The sequence below is a fragment of the Lipophrys pholis genome (genome assembly GCF_963383615.2).
Source record: "Lipophrys pholis genome assembly, chromosome: 18".
Classification (NCBI taxonomy): Eukaryota; Metazoa; Chordata; class Actinopteri; order Blenniiformes; family Blenniidae; genus Lipophrys; species Lipophrys pholis.
The window spans coordinates 24,593,185-24,614,714 of NC_137646.1; the positions used below are offsets into that span (position 1 = coordinate 24,593,185).

At 44.8% G+C, this 21,530-nt stretch overlaps 1 protein-coding gene across 2 annotated transcripts in view; it reads right to left on the reverse strand.

Moving 5' to 3' along the window:
* Window positions 1–19,614, reverse strand: part of gal3st3 (galactose-3-O-sulfotransferase 3) — a 38,250-nt gene extending 18,636 nt beyond the window's left edge. The window contains exons 1-2 of one of the 2 annotated variants that reach the window (XM_080486785.1): window positions 19,343–19,614; window positions 4,653–4,819 (exon numbers count right to left, since the gene is read on the reverse strand). The gene's annotated coding sequence lies outside the window, so the exon portion shown is untranslated. The remainder of the gene's footprint in view (window positions 1–4,652; window positions 4,820–19,342) is intronic. The other variant, XM_080486784.1, reaches the window with a different exon arrangement.
* Between the last annotated feature and the right edge of the window lie 1,916 nt (window positions 19,615–21,530).

The window sequence follows — 21,530 nt, forward strand, 5'->3', positions numbered from 1 at the left end:
GACACTCCCTCCTCCTCCTCCTCCTCCTCCTCCTCCTCCTCCTCCATCCATCCACCCTCCACAATTCTTTATGTTCACTATGATGCAGTCCCAGATCTCCACCCAGGCTTTTATATGAGGCTCTTCAGACCCCACCCTGTTTCTGGAGACATGATGGAATCATATGAAATGCATTTCTGCACTCCGCCATGTATGCTAATGTGTGTACACACAGCTGTATTTGCTTGGATCGGCGTGTGTGTGTGTGTGTGTGTGTGTGTGTGTGTGTGTGTGTGTGTGTGTGTGTGTGTGTGTGTGTGTGTGTGTGTGTGTGTGTGTGTGTGTGTGTGTGTGTGTGTGTGTGTGTGTGTGTGTGTGTGTGTGTGTGTGTGTGTGTGTGTGTGTGTGTGAGAGTACGCCCGAGAGCGTGTCTGGATCATTACTTGTCTGCAGGGTAGACTCCCCGCGGACCCCCAGATACAGGCTTTATCTCACCCTAAATGGCCCCCCAGAGAGGGTGATGAGAGGGGGGGAGGACGGGGGGGGATGAGATTTGACAAAAGACAAACAGAACATGGAGAGAGAAAACGAAGGAGGCCTGAGAATAAACGAGCGCGAGGAATCAACACCGGTGATGGAAGCCTTTTAGAGGGTTTCTTACCGGCAAAGCCCCTTAAGCCAAATCCAGAGAGAGAGAGAGAGAGAGAGAGAGAGAGAGAGAGAGAGAGAGAGAACATCAGCAACACAATGTTCCGTTTGGCAAAGTCAAACGACAAGCACATCTTTTCAAAACGCGCCGCATGCCGTCTGCTGCCTAATCCCCCGAACCCAGATGAGCCGGGTCTCGCCTCGGCAACACTCCTGTGATAAAGTCTGAATAGCAGCAGCAAAGGTGGAAGAAGAGCATTAAAAAAAAAAAAAAAGCAGTAAAAGAAACGACAGCAGTGGTATTTTCTTTTTCTTTTTTCTTTTTTTTTAACAAGCTGCCAGGATGCGTCACCAAAAGGTGCTTCGGGGTCGGCGAGGAAAAGTGGAGAAACACAACACCTACACCTTCCCTTCTCTCAAACGCGCCACGAAGACGTTCACGCCTCAGCGTCTGAACAAGCGACCGGGCTTTTCTCACGTCGGCGGCCTAAATGTCGTTCGTGATTCACGCCAAGTATTAGCGTGGGCCAATTAAAATCAAAAAAGTATTAAAAGTGGAAACGCCACCAACACGGTGGAGATGAACGAGAATGACATCCGAGTAGTCGAGGACGAGGCCAAAATGTTACGAGCGGAGACAAAATGCCCAAAATATAAAAGATAAGAGTTAAAATGTCGCGAATTAAATTGATGAAAAATTTGAATGAAGTCAAACAGTCAAGAAAAAAGATGAAAATATGAATTTTAGTTGGGATACGGCGACACCGAGGATGAGCTCAGTAATACTTTATTCATGTTTAGCATGTAGCATTGCTGGTGTGTGGGCCCCGAAAGTCTTTAGCATGTAGCATGTAGCATGACTAAGAGTTTCAGCATCGGGCTAACGCTAATGGTCCAAACGTCTCTGGCGATTAAGTTGCCGGTGTCGTACGAACTGTCAATATTTTGGCAGAACATAAACGGTTTCGGTGACGTGAACACGCCAACGAACTCTGAACTGAAGGAGTATCGTGGTTGTTTGTGGCCACGAGCTAAACTAGCCTAGCCACCACGGGCTAAAGCGGCGGGGCTTCCGGACCAATCGATGAGCCGTGTTTCTTCTTCACTTCCTCTCTGCTCAGTGTTTGTTTTGGGCCACAGCGCCCCCTAACCAGCAGCTGTTGTAATTGCGTGACGTGATCCAGTCTCCAAAGTGAATGTGAACCCCCCCCCCCCCCCCCACCCCCACCCCCCCGCTCAAAAAAAAGAAAGAAAGAAGAAGGAAGGAAAAAGAAGTACTACAGTTCAAATACTTAAAACTAAAGTCAAAATGACAAAAACTAAATGGTGAAACGGTTGATGAAAAGAAATGTAATCAATTAACAAAAGAACATTTTAAGAATCAATTAACTAGTGTAACTAGTGTTTGAGGAAAAGGAACCAAAACACTGAGAAGAAGAATAAAAACGTAATTTGGATCGCAGCTCTAATCTCTCGGAGGAAGATGCTCTCCTGCCGCTCCGTACGTGTTTCCGTCTACGCTTCAATCCGGGGGGGGGAGGGGGGGGGGGGCGTCTTGTTTACGTTTCAGGGGAGGAAGTACTCCTTCAAAATATCACTCCCCTCCTCTCCTGCATTCATATTCTGCTCAGGGAACTCAATGTGCTTCTGCACCTCAGCTGTTCATTTACATAAAACGCAGCTTCCTCCGGTGCCAAATTAATTTAATGCTCCGAGGCCGAGCCCGGAGCCCCCCCACCCCCACCGCCCCTCCCCCCGCGATGGAATCGCAGCTTCCTGCCCAGTCCGACCCGAGAGTGAGCCAAGCCAGCCGGGACGACGCACCAATTGTCATTTGCAACAAAGAAAAATTGTGTGTTTTACAAGCACAGATCCGAGGAATACTGCAGAGTTATCTGTTTTTGGGGCCGCAGCCTATTTTGGATCCTCCATTTTAACAGATGACAGTTTATTCCACTGCAGTGAGCCACAGTCTTCCTCCCCATCACTTAAGATAAAAGGGACGGCGGCACTTCATCAGCGTGACAAAAAAAGAAAGAAAGATTTATGGGTCCAAACCTGCTTCTCCCAGAAACACTGTATATTTTTGTATACTTTTTGTGTACTCCAACCAGATCCCAGTCTCCGTCTCCACGACATTTCAAATGAAAACGCATCTTTTTACGTTTTCGTTTCAAAAACGTTTTGAAAACGGTGTTTGGACACGGTGTAGTTATGCACGCCAGGCCGCAAGTTGGCGCTATTGTTCGTTTTTTTTTTGTCATGAAACTAAACACGCGTATGTGCGTGTGGCTTCATTGAAAGCAACCAACAGCGCCCGCTAGTGGCTCAACATGAAAACTGCATCGTTATCAAAACGTTGCCGCGTAAACGCGAAACTTTTCTCAAGTGAAATCGCAAGGACGACGCATTTGCACTTGAAATGTCGCCGTGGAAACGGGGCCTGGGAGGAGTCATGCCACTCTGTAGGCGGCCATTGTTGTTATTGTCCAGCTCTCTGTACACAACAAGTATTTACTACAACCGTGGCATGCTCAGTAGCAGCTTTTCAGAAAAGTTGGGGGGGGGGGGGGGGTCATTTTCAAAAAGTTGCACTTTGGGAGCCGTTTTCAAAAAGTTGCGTACGAAAGTTTTCCGTCTTCCGCGTAGTTGCGTCAACGGCTCCTCAGTTGGAATTGAATATACAGTATGTTTTGGGCCCATGCCCAGTGAAAACCTGCACACAGGCGGTAAGAACATGCAAACTCAGCAAAACCTTTGCTCAATGAAGAGATACTGTGTTCGGATTTCAAAGTTCAGGTTGTTCCTGATAGAAAACGAGCATAAAGTTAGATTTCTTCCACTAAAACTAATCAATAGGTCGTTGTGTGTTCTATTTCTTTCAGCTCTACATTAAAGAAAAGACCAATGACGTGAAAGATGCTGACACGGACTTCTGCCTCAGCGTCTGGTAAACATTTTTTACATTTATTTCTTTCTGCCAAGCTTGTAAACACATCACACACTCTTTCCCCAGACTTGATGTAGCCGAGCACAAAGCCGCTTCCCACGCACTCCCAGTCTGCCTCGTTCCCCCACTGAACTGCCGGGTTTGTACAAATAAGCCAACCTGGGGTGAATCTATGCTGTAGATTCTAACGGCAGATTTAACAAAGGATGTTTCAGCCCTCGCTTCTCCGCAAACCACAACTTGCACTAAAAGCAGGGTATTTACGATTTCTGTTTGGTGGTAACATGATGTGGCTCACTGGGAGGTGTAGACGAAAACCCCCACCCCCCCACCCCACCCACTTCTACTTAATTATTTATGCGCTGCACATTAAGTAAACCTACTTCACCAAAATCTAAGTAAAGCTGAGCCGCCGCCTCTTGGTGAGAGTGACTTTTTGTTGATTGGGGAGCCAGACTGGGGATATAACCCCCCCACCCCCACCCCCGTCCCCCCGTCTGCAGTCCGTTTGAGAATGAAAGTAAAAACTTATTTAGAACAATCGGTCTCGATGCCCGTCCACACGAGAACGCCGTTTCACGAGTTCTAGTCAACTACTATATTTATATGTTCTCTGCGTCTTCTTCTAGGTTTTTGCTGTATTTGTTGAGTCACAGCGCCCCTAAAGGCCACGCCTGTAATTACAGCTTACCCCAAGACTTGGCCACTGGATGTCGCCAATGAGCACGAAACGGAGATTCATCCTCTTTCAAAGGAAACACTGCTACTGCACATGCACGCCATGACGTAGTAGATAGTTTTAGATCTGTATCTGGGTATAATGAGCTCTTCTTGGTGTGATCGATCCTCGGTGTGGCTCTCCGCTATTCGCCATGATGATCTCGCAGTGCCTCGGAAACAGAACATAACCCGACCGACGGCACACAGGAGTGACTCATTACACCGACACAAACATTCCCCGCAGCCAAACACATGGAAATCTCCTTCAAGACGCCACACTGGTCATTTTCTCACATTCGGTCGATTGCTTCAGGCTGCATTTGAACTTTTAAGAATATCACCTTTAAAGACTGACCTTTGGTTAAAGTTTGCTGTGAATCCCGGTCAGACACGTTCCCCCTTTTAAACCAACAGCCTTCCCTCGGACCGGAAGAAGCTCGGGGAACCAAAGGAATCCCTAAATATGGAGCCGAAATCAGGTCCAAGAGTACGGAGATGCCTGAACCCCGACCCTCGCTGTCGCTGCAATGACACACATGACACGGACTAATGAGCCGATAGTCCAGCAATACAACGATCAATGCAAAGTGGATCAATATAACAGCGTTGTTAGAGCAAAGAAAAATCCCCGCAAGCAATTAGGAAGCACTGGGAGAGGCGTCAACCTCATTCATTGCCCATTACCGGCGGGTCAAACGGGTTTAATTGGGTGTCGCTATTCTTGATTATAGCTAAAGCGAGCAGATCACCAGTTGTTTATTATGCTGATGGAGAGTCGCTACCCGGCTTGATTCCGCTTGTGTCTCCGGTGATCATTGAGAAATTAAAAATAAATAAATAAATAGAATAAACCATAATATTGCAGGGTGATGTGTAGAGTAATTAGTGTGAGGAACAGGCGGAAAGGGTGTCCAGTTTTCATTAATCCTGGTAAATTGAGGTCTTTTACCGAGAACGGCGAGCGAATATAAATGAAAAAAGCAAACAAACAATCATTTAGTAGCAGGAGAGGAATTTTTGTTTAAGTGAAGTTGAATCCTTTTGGAAGAGAACAATCTTCTGCAGAAGTCACGACAGCAAGTCATTGAAATGAACAGACTCTCTTAACTTTTCTGACCCGGATTTGAACCAATTTATATATTTATATATTTATTTATACTGCGTATAGTTCCGCTTGCCTCAAGGCCGTCTGCTGGGATACGTAGCACAACACAGCCACAACTGTAAAATGAGAAAATGCATCGTCTTTCCTATATTTCCCATCATGACAAGAGAATTTTTATTTAACAATTTATGTCAAATACTGAAAAATCTGATATTGTGAAAGCTTTCTGGAAAAGGGGAATTAAAACATTCTTCATTATTCATGTTTGTCAATAATTGTATAAACAGCAGCAGATGCAATTTTTGCGTGATTTAAGTTTTTGTTATTTAAAAGCCCCCAAAAATTTTGTTGCGTTTTTGTCTGTTTACGTGAAAACAGGTGTGTGAAATTAACATTTATTACCACATAAACACACACAGGAGGACCGAACATCGGTACCGTTATCGATTCCCAGGTGACGGGTATTGATACCGTATCGGTACAAAAGTGAAAGATCTGTAAACAAACATTTTAATTACACTTGTTCTCTTCAATTTGGGCCAAAATCACCAATTGTCAGTTTCTGCAGCCTTTTCTTTCCCATCTACACGAGCGCCCCAAGAATCAGAGCCAGTCCCAATTTATTCTTTATTCTTGACAGTGGAAATATGTCGCCGCCCGTGTGGCTGAGATGGCACTTTGTATGGAGGTCAAAGGTCGACGGGCCGTGTGTTGACAGCACCGCTGGTCAGGACCAAAGCGAAGCGGACCGGAGTCGGACCGTCTAAAAATTCCAGATTCCCCAGAGTGTCGGTCCCGCTTTGTGCCGGGCGATGCCTCCAGATCGCCGGCCGCTCTGAGCGCAGGGCCGCCGTCTGAATAATTAACCACAACGGAACAATAAAGGCGCTGTTCACACAAGTTCTCCTCACTCGGAGGAACGTCAAACGCAGATGGCACGTTGCCTGCAGCGAAGAGACGGAGCGAGGGAGACGCAGCGAGGGAGTGGACTGGAGAGGATCAGAAAAAGAAGAGGGAAGATAGATGGTAATGATGCCGGGATGGGTGTTCCTACGGTTTCCCTCGTTTTAGTTGCTCTGTGACGAAGCAGGAATTTAAAGCAACTGACTCACTGCAACAAGTTTGAGGCAAAACGTGCAAAAAAAAAAACCCACATGAATTTGAGGGAAGTTTTATTTGGAGTCACACTGACTTTAGTTGACTGGAGGAGACTCGAATTTGCAAAATAAAAATCGTTTTTTAGCTAAAAATTCGATTGTGAAAAATGTTTATGTTTCAGAAATGTTTTGAAAATGATGTCGTTAGTATGTCGGCCACTAGTGGGTGCTGTTGTTTGTTTGTTTTGGAACAAAACCACACACTCATATGAACATTAAAATGGAGAGAACACGGCACGAAGACCGAGTTGGATTGTCATTAATTGTCCATCTACTGAGCATGTGCAGAAGACTTATTTCCTGTGCACGTTGCACGGCAGCCGTGGTTCCGCCGCCGACACAGAAATGGACTTTATTTTAAAAAGTTGCGTTTTCAGTGGCTTTGTTGCTGTATAAACGTCCCAAAACGCCCAAAACACAACGACAGTTTTCCGTTTTCACTTTAAGACATTGTCGTGTAAACCGAACCTTTGAATACTAATAAAAATGAAAAAAAATATATATATTTTTTTAATCTCATCAGTTGCTATTCATAGAAATACTTACACACATGAAAAATAAAACATGCTTTAATTCCTTATTTCATCAGATTTTTCAATATTGGCTTGAAATGAAAAAATAAATATGCTAATTAATGATGCACAGGCAAGCAACAGTAAGAAACATATAAACCCAGTTTAAATATATATATATATGTATGTGTTCACCCAGTCCACCAGTCTTCCGGGCCTGAAGATGAAAACCATTAAAGAAGAGCAAACGCTGCTGGATGAAGACCAGGCTGATAATGAAGGCTCATTTGTCATTCTGTGCACTTTTCAATTTGTGGAAACTAAAATTGAAAAAGGCTTTGGAAACATCTGCAGTGATTTATGCAAAAAAATAAATAAAAAATTGTGACATGTTTGCAAGGCGGTGCAACTTCTGCAGGGAAGCCCTGCAAATGTTTTCAGATATTTTGGAAACTCTTTCACGGTGTAATTTAGCAAATTGTCGCAGTCGCAGTGTAAACCAGCAAATTCTAATGATATTCTGCATCACTGAAGGCGCGACATAAGGCCCGGGCAGCGATGGCGGGAGGAGAGAAAACACGTCGAGCTGAGAGAAAAAGCAGTGAAAGCACGGGGGCGGGATGTAAAGGATCGGAAAAGCCATCGAGGAAAGCCCCCGTGGTTTCGCTTTTTCATCCCCGGGGGGGGGGGGGGGGGGGGGGGGGGGGGGGGGACGGCGCTGCAGACGAGCCGTTCATTGGGTTAGGCGAGGCGGCTGACGAGACGCTGCGTTTGACTGTAATCAGATTTCACACCGTCCGCTCCCCGAATCTCAACCTAACTTTGGCCCCGTCGGCCCGGCGACGTCACGAAGACGTGCGGTTACAGTCGAGGCAGAAAATAGCAGCAGGCTGAGGTCTCGGGAGAGAAAAAGAAAAAAAAATGTACTGTAGATGTCCGCTGTATTTACTGAGCTTCCAGAGCAATACACACTCCCATTTGCATTGATCTGTGTGTGTGAGTGTGTGAGTGTGTGTTTGTGTGTGTGTGTGTGTGTGTGTGTGTGTGTGTGTGTGTGTGTGTGTGTGTGTGTGTGTGTTTGTCCATGTATGCTTGTGGGGACCCTACACTTTTAGAGCAAAAATGGGGACGTTTATCGAGCTTTTGTAGTTTCAAATTTATTTGCCCAAAACTATTGTACTCCCTTAAAACATCTAATTTCATTGGTTCAGCTTTCACCCTCACTGTCTCTCATAATCTTACATCCTTTAAAAAAAAAAAAAAAAAAACTTCACTATGTTAAAAGTGAAGCGATCACGACATTTTGTCCTATGAGTCAGGATTGGTAATGGAAGGCAATGGAATACACCATTGTAATGACACCTTTGGACAGATAAATGTAAATTGGTATCAATACTGACCAGAATCAAATGTTTTGTTTATTATTGAAGTTTATTATTTGTTTATTATTGTGACATTATTGAAGGATACATCCCTAAACATGGTAAACATTTGTGAGTAACTGCTCAAGTACATGCGTTTATTTAATTTTAAGGCAAAAACATGATATTTTGGATAATGTTTTGGAAGTTTCTGCTTGTATTTCTTTGCGTCCTGTCTGATAATGGTGATCCAAATTTTAAGCTTTAAGCGTCTGGTGAAAGGCTCAATCCGACATTTGAATGTGACGTTCGGTTGCTGCAGGGCCTGGTTGGTAGGAGGAGGCCCATTTCGTTATGTGATTTATGGGCGTCCTCACATGCCTGGAAGTCCAACTGCATGTGTGTGTGTGTGTGTGTGTGTGTGTGTGTGTGTGTGTGTGTGTGTGTGTGTGTGTGTGTGTGTACACCTGCGTGCGGCCGTCTGGGATCGTGCTGTTTGGACGCAGCCAGCATCCCTGTAATGGCCTGATAACGGAGACCCTCCAGCCAGGAAAAGGATTAATTAAAGGGGCCAGACGAGAATCCCCGAGGGGTGGGCGCCCTCCGCGCCTCCCTTCCACCCAATAAACACCGGTACAGGCACACGGACACCGGTGTGGATGCATAAAAACACTTGTGCACATTGACGGGGAGGCAGACGACAGCAGAGCCGTTCACAGGTAAAGAGCAGCCAGCTGGGGGAAGTCTGTGCACTGTGATCCAGAGGAAAACGCCCGCAGCGCTTCACCCAGGGCCTTTTAACTCGCCTGCCTGGGCAGCGCAACACTCATTAAGTTCCCCCTGTTTATTAGACCAAACACACCGTGGGGGGATGAGCGGGGTGTGGGGGAGGGGTGAAAGTAAAGGACTGAACAAATATAATGCAAAAGCACAAGTTGATGTTCTCCTGATTTGAAAACAAAAGTTTTACGTTTACTCAGCAGGTTTTTGAAAACGGTGTTGGTTTACATGGAAAAACAATGAAGTTAGCATGTTGGGCCACTAGTGGGCACTGTTGTTTGTGATTGTAATGAAACCACACACACACACATAGAACAAAACGCTGTAGACATTGCGATTGTTATCACGGTGACTGTCAAAATAAAAGAACCAAGTCCCGGGAGAATACAGACTGGGAGTCACGACACTCTGGCACAGCAGCAGCGCTTCAGAAAAGTTACGTTTGCTTCCGTTTCCATGGAATCAGAGTCAGTGACAAAGTGGGAGTGTTTTCAAAAAGTTCTGTTTTCCTCCACGTTTTTGAAAAGTCACACTCTGGAAGACGTTTTCAAGAAGTTCAGTGGCTCTGAGCAGCGTTTTTCATTTTAAATTTAAATTCAAATTGTCGCGTAAACAGGATCTGAGTGTTTTTAAAAGTACTAGCAGTATTAGATGCTTTCACTTTGACCGGTGGGTTTGTCTTAATATTAAGAAGTCAGCATGTGACACAACTGGTACACACATTATTTATCAATTTAGTGTATCTTCTTCACTGCGAGGCAGGAAAGAACGAACCGCCAACGCGTGGGAGGATAAAAAAAAAAAAAAAAGCTTAAAAAAAACTGTAAACATGACATCTGGTACGTGTCCACGCCAGCAGTTCACTCAAATCCCATTTGAAGCCATAATCTGATTAAAGAAGCAGTTATGTAAAAAGCGTAATCAGATTATCTTCATCAGAATCATAACTCGGCGGGTTGAGAAGACGCCCCTCGCCACGCGCTCCGTTTAGCCGCTCCTCCATCAATCAGACGGCAGGATTTCAACCCCCCCCACCCCCACCCCTCCACCCCCCCCCCCCCCCCAGGAGAGTTCAGCGCACTCTTTACCGAGCACTTGCAAGACATTACGTCCACGTTTGCTGCCGCTCATGAAGATCACGTGACGCGGATGAAAGCTATGCTGAACGTACGAGCGCCTTGGGGTTTTCAATATCAGGCATTACATTATTAACTGGAGGACGTTGACCACGCAAACAAACAATATATATAAGAGCAGGTCAGGATTTCTGAATAAGAGAGAAAAGTAAAGACAATATGTTCTCATTTTAGTTCCTAAAATATCATGCACATCCATTCTCATTCTGCCGCGTTCAGATGTAAACCGAAACCATTCATTTACATCACGTCTGTCTCATGTCTGTCATTTCAAATGGTAATTCAAACATTAAAAAAAAGCCACCCGAGGAGGCGATCTGTCTTACTTAAGGGCTCTTGAGCAGTGCGTGGTATCAGTCTTGATATAATAACCACCTACTCTCCCTCTACATGCATAACGATGAGAAAATAATTGCTCACCAGTCACACGGTCAAATATCAGGATGGGCTCACAAGTAAAAAAAAATAATAAAAAAAAAGCGTCGTAAAGTTTATAGTTGATTCTTTCATAGTCGAGTCCGTGTTGAAGTGACTCAACACGCCACCTTCTGGTACAGAGTGGTACTACTAGTGGTCGGGATGACGTGTTCAGCTTGCTGTTTTCTGGTTTGGGGCAGCTGTGGCCACGTTGGGAGAATCTTTCAGCGGGTTCGAGTCCCCATGTCCCCCCCTGTCCACACGTCAAAGTGTCCTTCGAGTTTTCATGAAAGCACAATACAAGGACGCCTTCGAGAGGATTTCATGAGTGTAGTTTCACCATTCTGAGTCTTTCAAGTTACTTTTTAACTTAACTTACCACATATTTCATATTTTAAAAGCGTCTTTAGCCGTGAGACAAGAATGTTGAGTCATGGAAGCGTTTTGCTTCGTCACTCGTAACAGATGTTTAGGTGACTCACCACACCATCTTGTGGTACAAATTGGGACTGCATGATGAGAAAGGTTAAGAATAGCTTGTTTGGTTGCTGAACCGCCTCACAATAAAAAAAAAAGAAGATTTTTTAAGATTGTTTCTTAGTGTTTCAAAGTGGTTCTCCACTAAAATTGTCTCTTCGTGTACGATCAAGGAGCATCACCAAAGAACCTGCCGTTCGCTAGTTAAAAGCCAGCTGGAAAAGGGAGTGAACCAAGAGTTGCCAGCTTAAAGGTAGGAAGCCTATGATCAAATATAATGAGCATAAGGCCAAGATATCATTTTACCACGACAAACCAAAGAAGACATGAATCATCGGCTCGTCCAGATTATTCTTTTCTTTGAAAACTTCTGTTTTTTTCCTTGCATTTGACTGGTTAGAAAGTATTTTTTAAGCTTTAAAATTAACCCATTTGAAGCCAAAGTAACCACTATACAGGAGCGTTCGCCTTGTTATCCATTAATCCTCATTTAAATTTAGATCCTATACGACATCACCTGGTGGTGGAAAAGTGGAACTACAAGACTGAAGTTAGGATTCGCTGGTCTGCTGCACATATTTGACATCACAGCTGTTGTATCTTCACATTATTTAGCTTTAAACTGAAAGGTTCACATATTGTACTTTTTAAAAAGCAACTTTACCCCACGAAACAGTTTTTCTTCTGACTTCTGGATTTTTAAACTGATCAAATCTCATGAAATATTAATCCTTCAAGCTAATAAACGTTTCTAAAGGGATCCTTTCCCGCAATAATTTAATCCATATACTAATCTCTAATGCTTTTTCAAGAATCAATGATTACTTTTACTGATGATAAAGTATCTTGTTTTACTAAATCTTTTATCTCATTCTTGTCATGACAAGCGACAGAAATTGTGTGGATGAAAAGAAATATCTATCAATCTTAACTAAAATCAGACTTTGAGGTAAAAGATTCGACAAAATGCCGGCATGCCCTTGCTTTATAATCAAACTTTAGAATTTCATTAATTTAAATAAAATAAAAAAATGTCATGATACTATTCAGAGTAAAATCACCTTCAAGCTTTTATTCATTGAAAGACTTTATTAGAACTCAGAAGTGCGGCGAGTCTCTCAGTGAAAACATCAAGGTCGGAGCCCAGAGTTTATGTGCGCCACATGAGGGACGCTAAGATAAGGAGGCCTGTTCGACAACAACAACAACAACAACAACAACAGCAACAACAGCCAAACTGAGACGCTTTCAGTATTAATAATACATAGCGCTTCTCCGTGTTGTTGTGGGACTGCCGAGCCGTCCAGATACGGGACTTCTGCTCCCGTAATCTTCCAGCCCAGACCATTTTAATCCGGGGTCTGCTGGAATCTGCCCCGCCGGACATCCACAAGTAGATGAAGTCGCTCGCACCGAGGGCGAGCGCCTGGATCCGGGCCCAGACGCTCGTCCAAACCCTCGTCCATCTGCCTTCATCCCACACCAGCAGCCGCACGCGACACGAGAGCCTTTCTCATTTCCGACAAACCACTGTACCATTTCTGGGTTTTTTTAAACCGTGTGCAAATATTTTGAAGTTTCTTCCTCCTTTGTGTACGAAGCCTCACAACAAATCACCGACGTCTGGCGCTGCTCTGCGGGGAATCAGTTTGACCCAACGATACACGGCGGCATGAGGGATGAGAGGTCGTTTCTTTTTTTTTTCACTTTACACGCTCCCTCCTCTTCTGTATGCATCCCCTCTACTATAACCTCCACTCTCGAGCGAGGTGGCGCCCTTGTGTGTGTGTGTGTGTGTGTGTGTGCGTGCGTGTGCGTGTGTGTGTGTGTGAGTGTGCGTGTGCGCGCAAACACGCGGCAGCACATCAAAATCAATTTGATCACAAGCCACAATGAGGAGAAAATGCACCTTTGCACTCGTGCATCAAAGTGGCAGAAAGTTGGCCCGTGTTCAAGGTTCTGTGTGTGTGTGTGTGTGTGTGTGTGTGTGTGTGTGTGTGTGTGTGTGTGTGTGTGTGTGTGTGTGTGTGTGTGTGTGTGTGTGTGTGTGTGTGTGTGTGTGTGTGTGTGTGTGTGTGTGTGTGTGTGTGTGTGTGTGTAATGGATATTTATCACCGTTGTGGGAACCAAGATCTGTTACATATTCACTTTATGGGGACTTGCTGCCCTTGTGGGGACAAAAGGAAAGACGATGAGAATCCCTGCCTCTGAGATGAGCTTTAAGGTGAAGGTCTGTATGTATTTTGAGAAAGTATAAAGAATGAGTGCATGAAGCAAATTAAGTAAGTTGGTTTTTTATAAAACTCCAACATATACGTGTGTGTGTGTGTGTGTGTGTGTTCTTGTTTTAAGTGCTCCAAAGCCTCAACGCACACTCGTGGGGTCCGGACTTCATTCTGGGGAACTCAATACGCTTTTAGATTATCCAATCAAAACTATTATTACGTCACTGAATGAGCCACACAAGTGAAGCTCTACGAGCACGTTTCATGTTTTACCGACATTCAGGCCTCGTTTACACGGCAACCATTTGAAGTGAAAAACTTTAATCTTGTTATGGGCAACTATTTACACGATAAAGCCGTCTGGATACTCCCATAAGAACACATAAGAACAAGAAGAAAGAATAAAAACTATTATACTATCGTACTAATATCACACTCCGAACAAAACTTCTTCGGTCAGAAGAAGCTGGCCGAAGAAAACGACGCCATTTTGTACAGCAAGGATCAGGAGGATGACTCGATCCTTTCTGGGCCTTTGAGATTTTTCAAAACGGCTCCCAAGGTGCAACTTTTCGTTAATGCTGAAGTCGACGGCGGAAGCGCTGCTAGTGCGCATTGCGCAACACGGCCGCGCCAAATACTTCTTCTGCACATGCTCAGTAGATGAACGATCTGTGTCACGACTCCCAGTCCAGATTCTCCTGGGACTTGGTAGTTTTATTTTGACGGTCACCGTGATAACAATCCAACTTGGTCGTCTGTGGTCTGCGTGCGGTTTCATTACAAAAACAAACCCAACAGCGCCACCTCAGGTCCAAAGCCAGAACTCTGTACGGACGAACGTCACCAGAACTGAAGGTTTTCAGTTTGAGGTATTGCCTTGCCCCCCCCCCCCCCCCCCCCCCCCCAAGACGTCTGTACTGTACATCAGTACTGTACTGAACTTAACGCCTTCACATCTCACCTGTTCAGAACTGCTTTTAATACTGAGCACAAATCTATTTAGGACTGTTTTTTAATGTTTCTCTTTTTTAAACTTGCTGATTCTATTACGATGTAAAGTCGTCTGAGTGTTTTAAAAAGCGCTCTACAAATAAAATGTATTATTATTATTATTATTATTATTATTATTTTGAAAAGTGGCTGTTGGTATGTAAGATGTACGTGCACAGCGGGCGCATGGCTTTGTGTGTGTGTGTGTGTGTGTGTGTGTGTGTGTGTGTGTGTGTGTGTGTGTGTGTGTGTGTGTGTGTGTGTGTGTGTGTGTGTGTGTGTGTAGTCTAAACCAAAAGGTTTGTTAACATGAAGCATTAATCTCTCTTAGGCTCACGTCCACATGTTGTGCAATAAATTCAAACACACACACACACACACACACACACACACACACACACACACACACACACACACACACACACACTCCCTCAGTCCTCCGCGGTGAGCTGAGATGCCCACAAGTAAATTTTTAATCACAGGCTCTTTAATCACTCAGGCTCACCGTCCATCTTAAACAGCAGTCACGACCTCCACTAATACACACGGAGACGAAGCTGCTGCCGTCGCCACAAGCCGACCCTCCAACATGTGTCCGTACGCCGCGCTCGCTGTCAGCACCGACTGTACAGGCGGGGGGGGGGCACACACACACGCCATCTGTGCTCCTGTCTGATTTCCGCTCATTGGCCTGAGCTTGTGTGAAGCTCAGCTCTCTGCTACTTCAGTGTCTTTTTGCCTCCAATGTTTGTTTGTTTTTTGTGACCGGCTGCAAAAATCGGCCCACAAAATCACCATCTGGAGGGTTTTCCTCTCGTCCTTCCCGCCGCCGGAGTCATACTATTCTGCTTTTCAACACTTTAACATTTTCCTCGTCGGTCCAGAAACCTTCAGTATTCTAAGTTTCTAGCTCCTCCTTGATTTTCCTCCATTTGAATATTGGATCATAGGAGCTGCATTCACAATCTGCTGTGTCTGTGTGAGCTGGACTGGCTCCGCCCACACATGCCCATCTTGGGAAGAGGAGGAAGTACTTCCTCTCGTGGTGCCATGTGCCAGAGCAGAGCTGCCTAATTGTGGGAGGAGTCAAACGGAGGGCCTACCTTGATTGGGATTGGCTGAACCCTCGATGACACTATATAGGGTTTGATTTCTGATTGGCTGGTTGGAGCAACACACTTTTTAAAACCTGAAACAAGCCGGGGAGAGAGAAGACAGACTGTCTTCACTTCTGGGGCGTCAGTCCAGGTATGGGGACGAGTAGTACTGCTGGAAAACTTTTAGAAAGTGAGTTTTGCATTATATGACCCTTTTAAACAGAGGGGTACGTCTCTTAAACGAAAATGCAAAAACGATGCATTTTCACCTGAAACGTCGTATAAACGTATAACGTCATTCTTAAACGGATTGGAAGGTTAAACAATAAAAACTCAAAACAACTACTGAGAATAAAACCTCTTCAGAAGAGATCAGCTATTTATATCTGCAATCTTATAACGAATGTATAAAACAATCATGTTTTTTACGCCAGATAATTAAGGGCCGTTGTTGTTTTTCCTCTTTTTTCATTTGATTATCTTCTAAAATGTTGGGAAGCTTTTTTTTTCTTTTTTTTTTTTTAAATTTAAGCAATTTACGCTAAGAGAATCATTATTATTACAAATTAATGCAAAAAATAACCATCAAATACTGTGATTTCAACCACAATATCTAACTGTGGTTTCAACCAATCGACGCAATAAGTCAGATTAACGTGGACAATAACTGGATATTTGTCGACTCGGCCGTCGGTTTCTGTTGCTCAGAGGCACTTGGGCGTCAGCCACACCGTCTCCTGACCCTGTAAACCTTCTAGGAAACGTGGACGGTGGACCGCAGCAGGAATCTATCCCACCATATCTGAGCGTCTTCTCTGCCCGAGGAGCAGTAAACAGTGCTTCCTCCTTTGGCTCGGGGCCTGAGAATCGCAGAGCCGTGCATCATCGCCTCACTCCGTATAAATAAACTCCTTTCTCGGCGCGCCGGCCCTTTAAAGGGCGACCTCAGTCCAGAAAGGCTCCTGCCGTGAAGTTTAACATGCAGTGAATCTTAGTCAGCAGCGGCGCACTTTATCATTCTGACTTTAGAGACTTTCTGTGTGTGTGTGTGTGTGTGTGTGTGTGTGTGTGTGTGTGTGTGTGTGTGTGTGTGTGTGTGTGTGTGTGTGTGTGTGTGTGTGTGTGTGTGTGTGTGTGTGTGTGTGTGTGTGTGTGTGTGTGTCACTGATTTAACCCCACCTCTTCACCGTTCGCCTCCATTGTTATTCTCTCTGCGTTGCACATTTATTTATTCACTCGGTCTCGTTCTCGCAAGCAGGAAGAAACTGGAGGAACCTTTTTAGTTTGAAGTCCGGTAAACGAGCCGCCGCCGCCGCCACAAAAAGAAGGTCCAGTAAGGGTCACGCTCACGCCATCAGCTTCCCGCATCAGCGTTATGAACGTTACGGACATTCTGGTGGACAGACGACCAGGTTGGATCGTCGTTACGGTGACTGTCAGAATAAAAGCACCAAGTCCCAGGAGACTATGGACTGGGAGTCATGGAACCACGGCGGAAACTTTGTTCTGAATGTCTCTACTGAGCATGTGCAGAAGAACTGGTCACTACGGCCGTGGTGAGCGTGATCAGTAGCAGCTTTAAAAAAAATAAATAAATTGCATTTTCCCTCATTTCTATGGTGACGGAGCATTTTCAAAAAGTTAAATTTTCCTCCGTTTCTACGGCGACGGAGCGTTTTCAACCCAAAGTCCCAGGAGACCATGGACTGGGAGTCACGACACCACGGAGGAAACTTTGTTATCGTCCATCTACTGAGCGTGTGCAGAACGAGTGACGATGGCCGTGATGCCGTAGCAGCATTTCAAGTGAGTTGCGTTTTTCTTTCCGCCGTTTCCATGGAGACGGAGGCCGCCATTGTTGTGACTGTCCATCGACGCACACTGAGAGCAAGAGCAATCTGAGATTTCGGACGTCCGTCAAAAGTTGACCTGGACTCTGACTTTTCTTTTAATTTGATGGAATCTTTCAAGGCCTAATATCCGTCTGTGGGGAAAATTTCGACAAAATCCGCGGAGTAATTTTTACGTAATCTTGTTAACAGACAGACAAACGATGACGATCTTATTATGTCCTTCATAGGACGTCAAGGTAGTTCCTTCACGCAAATATGCTGAGTATTTTAAAATGTTGGTTTTCGGAACATGAATAATTTAAGTCCCTAATCTCATGGGACTTGGTAGTTTTATTTTGACAGTCACCGCAATAACAATCCAACTTGGTGGTCTGTCTCACGTTCCGTCTCCCATTGTTAATGTTGAGAGCATTTTGTTCTCTGTGCTGCATGTGTGTGTGGCTTCATAACAAAAACAAACAGCACCGACTAGTGGCCCGGCATGCTAATTACATCTGTTTGTTTTTTTTAATGTTTCTGACGTTGCCATGTGAACGGACATCGATTTCAGAACGTTGTCGTTTAAAATGTAAAACTTTTCTAAAACGTAAACACAAAAAACGATTCGTTTTCACTTGAAATGTGCCGATATGATTGTTATCAGCTGTTTAGATTTAAAGGCCGTAAAACTCAATAAAAATAATAATAAAAATCAGTTTTCATTTTAAATATCAGATTTTTTTTTTTTTTTTGTGGTCTGGCTGGTCGTGCAGCTAATTTTAAGAAGCCCCTTTTATATCAAAATACACCAGTAAATACCAGCTGGGACCACTAGATGTCACTGTATCACAACAGGATGCTGCTACCGTAACGAAAAACCTCCTCTACTTCCGTATTTGACTGAAAAGTGCATGTTAAATGTCTCCGAAAAGAAAAATAAGGTACACAGCAAGTTTTAACTCAACACAAGTAAACTAAAATAAATAAAAATGCAAAAATTAGGCATTTTTTGTTGAAATTTCTGTCTGGACTTTTGGTCCATGAATTCTATGTGTCAGCTGGAAACCACCAGACTTTCATCCACACCTTTGTGTTTAAAGGTGACGATATGTTCACACACATCCTGATGATGGAGTGGCAAAAAAAAATAAAAAAAAATAAATTAAGAAGTGTAATTGACGTTGCAGCCTTCAAAATAAAACTTCAGGCGAGTTCACAGCAACGTGAAACGCTGAGCAACAGTTCATATATATTCAGTAAAGACACAAACCGTGAGGGTAGAATTGTCGCCCCTCCGCGCGCGCGGCCGGTTCACGTTCATCGTCTCTCGCGGTTCATCTCCGCGTGCGCTTTAATGAATTCCCCGGCAAAGGTGTTCACACTCCGTTAATCTGATTGAACCGCGGCGGAATCAATCATCCCGGCGAGCCTCGAGACGCTCGCGATCAACGTCCCTCGGCTGCGCCGACCGACACGCGCGCAACACGCACGACGCTTGTTACAGGACATAAACAACAACAAAATCTCCTCAAGAGGATGTGGAGCAGATGAGATTAGATCTGTGTGTGTGTGTGTGGGGGGGGGGGGGGGGGTGCTGGATGGAATCACATATAAATGACACACACACACAGACAATACACACACGTGTGTGTGTGTGTGTGTGTGTGTGTGTGTGTGCGGAGAAAGTGTCAGCGGGAATAAAATCGTCTTTAACGGAAAACAGCGCGGCTGTTCTGTGCGTAAAAAAAAAAGAAAAAGAAAAACACCACCACGCCGGCCCCGGTTTTTTTTTTTTTCTGTCGTTGGTTTGTGGCTCCAGCAGACGAGCCCCGTCCTCCACCTCTACCTCCACCTCCACCTCCACCTCCAGCAGCACCGGATTACAGCGGCCATGTAGGACAGGAGATGCTGATATTACACAATAAGAGCGCACCGTCACCCGCCGTCACCCACCTTTGTCATCCCGGAGCGGCGATGCGACGTGACGCCCGGTGGCGGTGGTTTGTCCCCCGCTAGACGGAGCTGAGTGTCCCGGTCAGCCGGCTCCCTGCTGTACGGCTGGCTGCTACCACTCCTCCTGCTCCTCCTGCTCCTCCTCCTCCTCTTCTTTATTTGAGGGAAACGCGGTGCTCCTTCACGCGCGCTTGGGTTGTCCAGGTGTCGCAGTCAGAAGCGCCGAACGTCTGAACGTCCGTCTGACAGCCTCCTCGCGACTCCGCGTGCTCCTAACCGGGGGGGAGGTGGTCGTCTCTCTCTCTCTCTCTCTCTCTCTCTCTCTCTCTCTCTCTCTCTCTCTCTCTCTCTCTCCTCTCTCACCAGTTCTTGGAGCGCCAGTGTGTACTCGCATACGTCATGAGAAACTGCTTGCAGCGTCCTCGGGAAGTTCGGAAATGCAAATTTACGAGATTAACGTAGAATTAGAGCGCGAGCGTACTTGATCATGTGGTGGCTGTGATGGAGGAGGAGGTGGAGGAGGTGGAGGAGGAGGTGGAGGAGGAGGACCCTGTTGCCTCTCTGGGTCAGTGGCTGATTTGTACATGACATTTTATATGATGATCTAAACTATAGAACATTATTTTAAATAGTACCTTATTTGTCACATACATGCTGTGTATAGTACCGTGTATAGTACCCTGTATAGTACCGTGTATAGTCCAGTGGTACTATTACTTCCAGCCTCCTATACAGCCTTTCTATTACAATTCATCTCCTCGGACTTAATCTAACAATAAAAGCAGGAGATTTCCTAGTAATACAATTATTTTACTTTTATACTGAAGATCCCTGATGTTTATTAAATGAATTAAGCAGCTTTAACACATTCCTGCTGCTTGTTGTCATCAATATTTACTGTTTGTCTAATATACATCCTGCAGTTACACACACCAGTCATTAGTACTAATCGTTTCTCTTAGGAGTGAATACATAAATACACACACGGCTACACTGTCGAGCAAAGATATCAAGCAGAAGTTAAAGGAAACTTTATTTAACAAACGTCAGCAGAACCGACCACAAGTGAGAAACATTAAGTACGTAGAAAAATGACTTTGTTTTCTATGTGCATTTTTGCACATATTCTTTAACTTTCTGGGTATTTTACCTCCATTTCTAAACATTTACAGTGACTTGCTGCATATTTTAGAACAACAAACCCGATAAAAGTGCTGATTCTGCATTTTTTTTAATTTTTTTTTTAAAGTACAGCTTCTGCAACTCCTGTAAATAATTATTCAAAAAGGGGAAAATTGACTTTTTTTTTTGAGGCAACCTTACGAGCAACTTAATGCAACTTTCTTCAGTTTGCATCCATTCCTCCACATTTATTCTCTCTGCACATCCAACGTGTCTTTCTCCCACAGGAAGTGGCTCTTCAGACCCCGTTTCCACGACAACGGCGGAAAACGCAACTTTTTGAAAATAAGAAGGTGGAACTTTTCGGAAATGCTTGTAGCTCCGCCTCCCTGGGAGCTCCCGTAGTGAGCACGTGCGTCACCCCGTCGTAGGAAATAGTCCGAGCTCCTGAGTCTTCTGGGCGCTGCCAGACTAAAACAAGCACCGGCGCCCCCCCGTGGCCCGGCGGACTAACTACATCAATGTCAACGCAAAACTCTTTTTTTTTTTTTTTTTTTTTGCACGGCTTAGATGTCGTCAGGTGAAACGTTGTCGTGGAAATGGGGCCCGGATCCTCCGACTCACAGAGGCGCATCACTCTGGCTTCGCCGGGGATTCGGGGAACCGTGGCGACATCGTTCTGATCTCCCCTCCCCCGTCGGCTCGACGCGAACAAGATCTTTTTTTTTTGTTTTTTGTTTTTTCCCGGGATCCAGACTGAGCTCCTGGTATCACACTCGTCTCTCCGCGGCGGATTAATTACTGAATCCTGCTCGGCGTGGGTTTTTTTTTTCCCAGCTGCGACTTTTGAAGGACTTTATTCTCCTTTGTAGTTTCCTATATTTTCCCCCTAATTTTAAACTTTTCTTAGAAACTTCCAGACTAATAATGAGTCGCTTGAATTTTTAGTTGGTGACCTTATTGCTTTTTTTTTTTCCGCCTCTTATTAAATCTCACTACTTTTTGATCATACATCGGCGCCGCGCCGCTCCCGGGAGGCGGCCATGTTTTTCCTGCAGCATCCTGA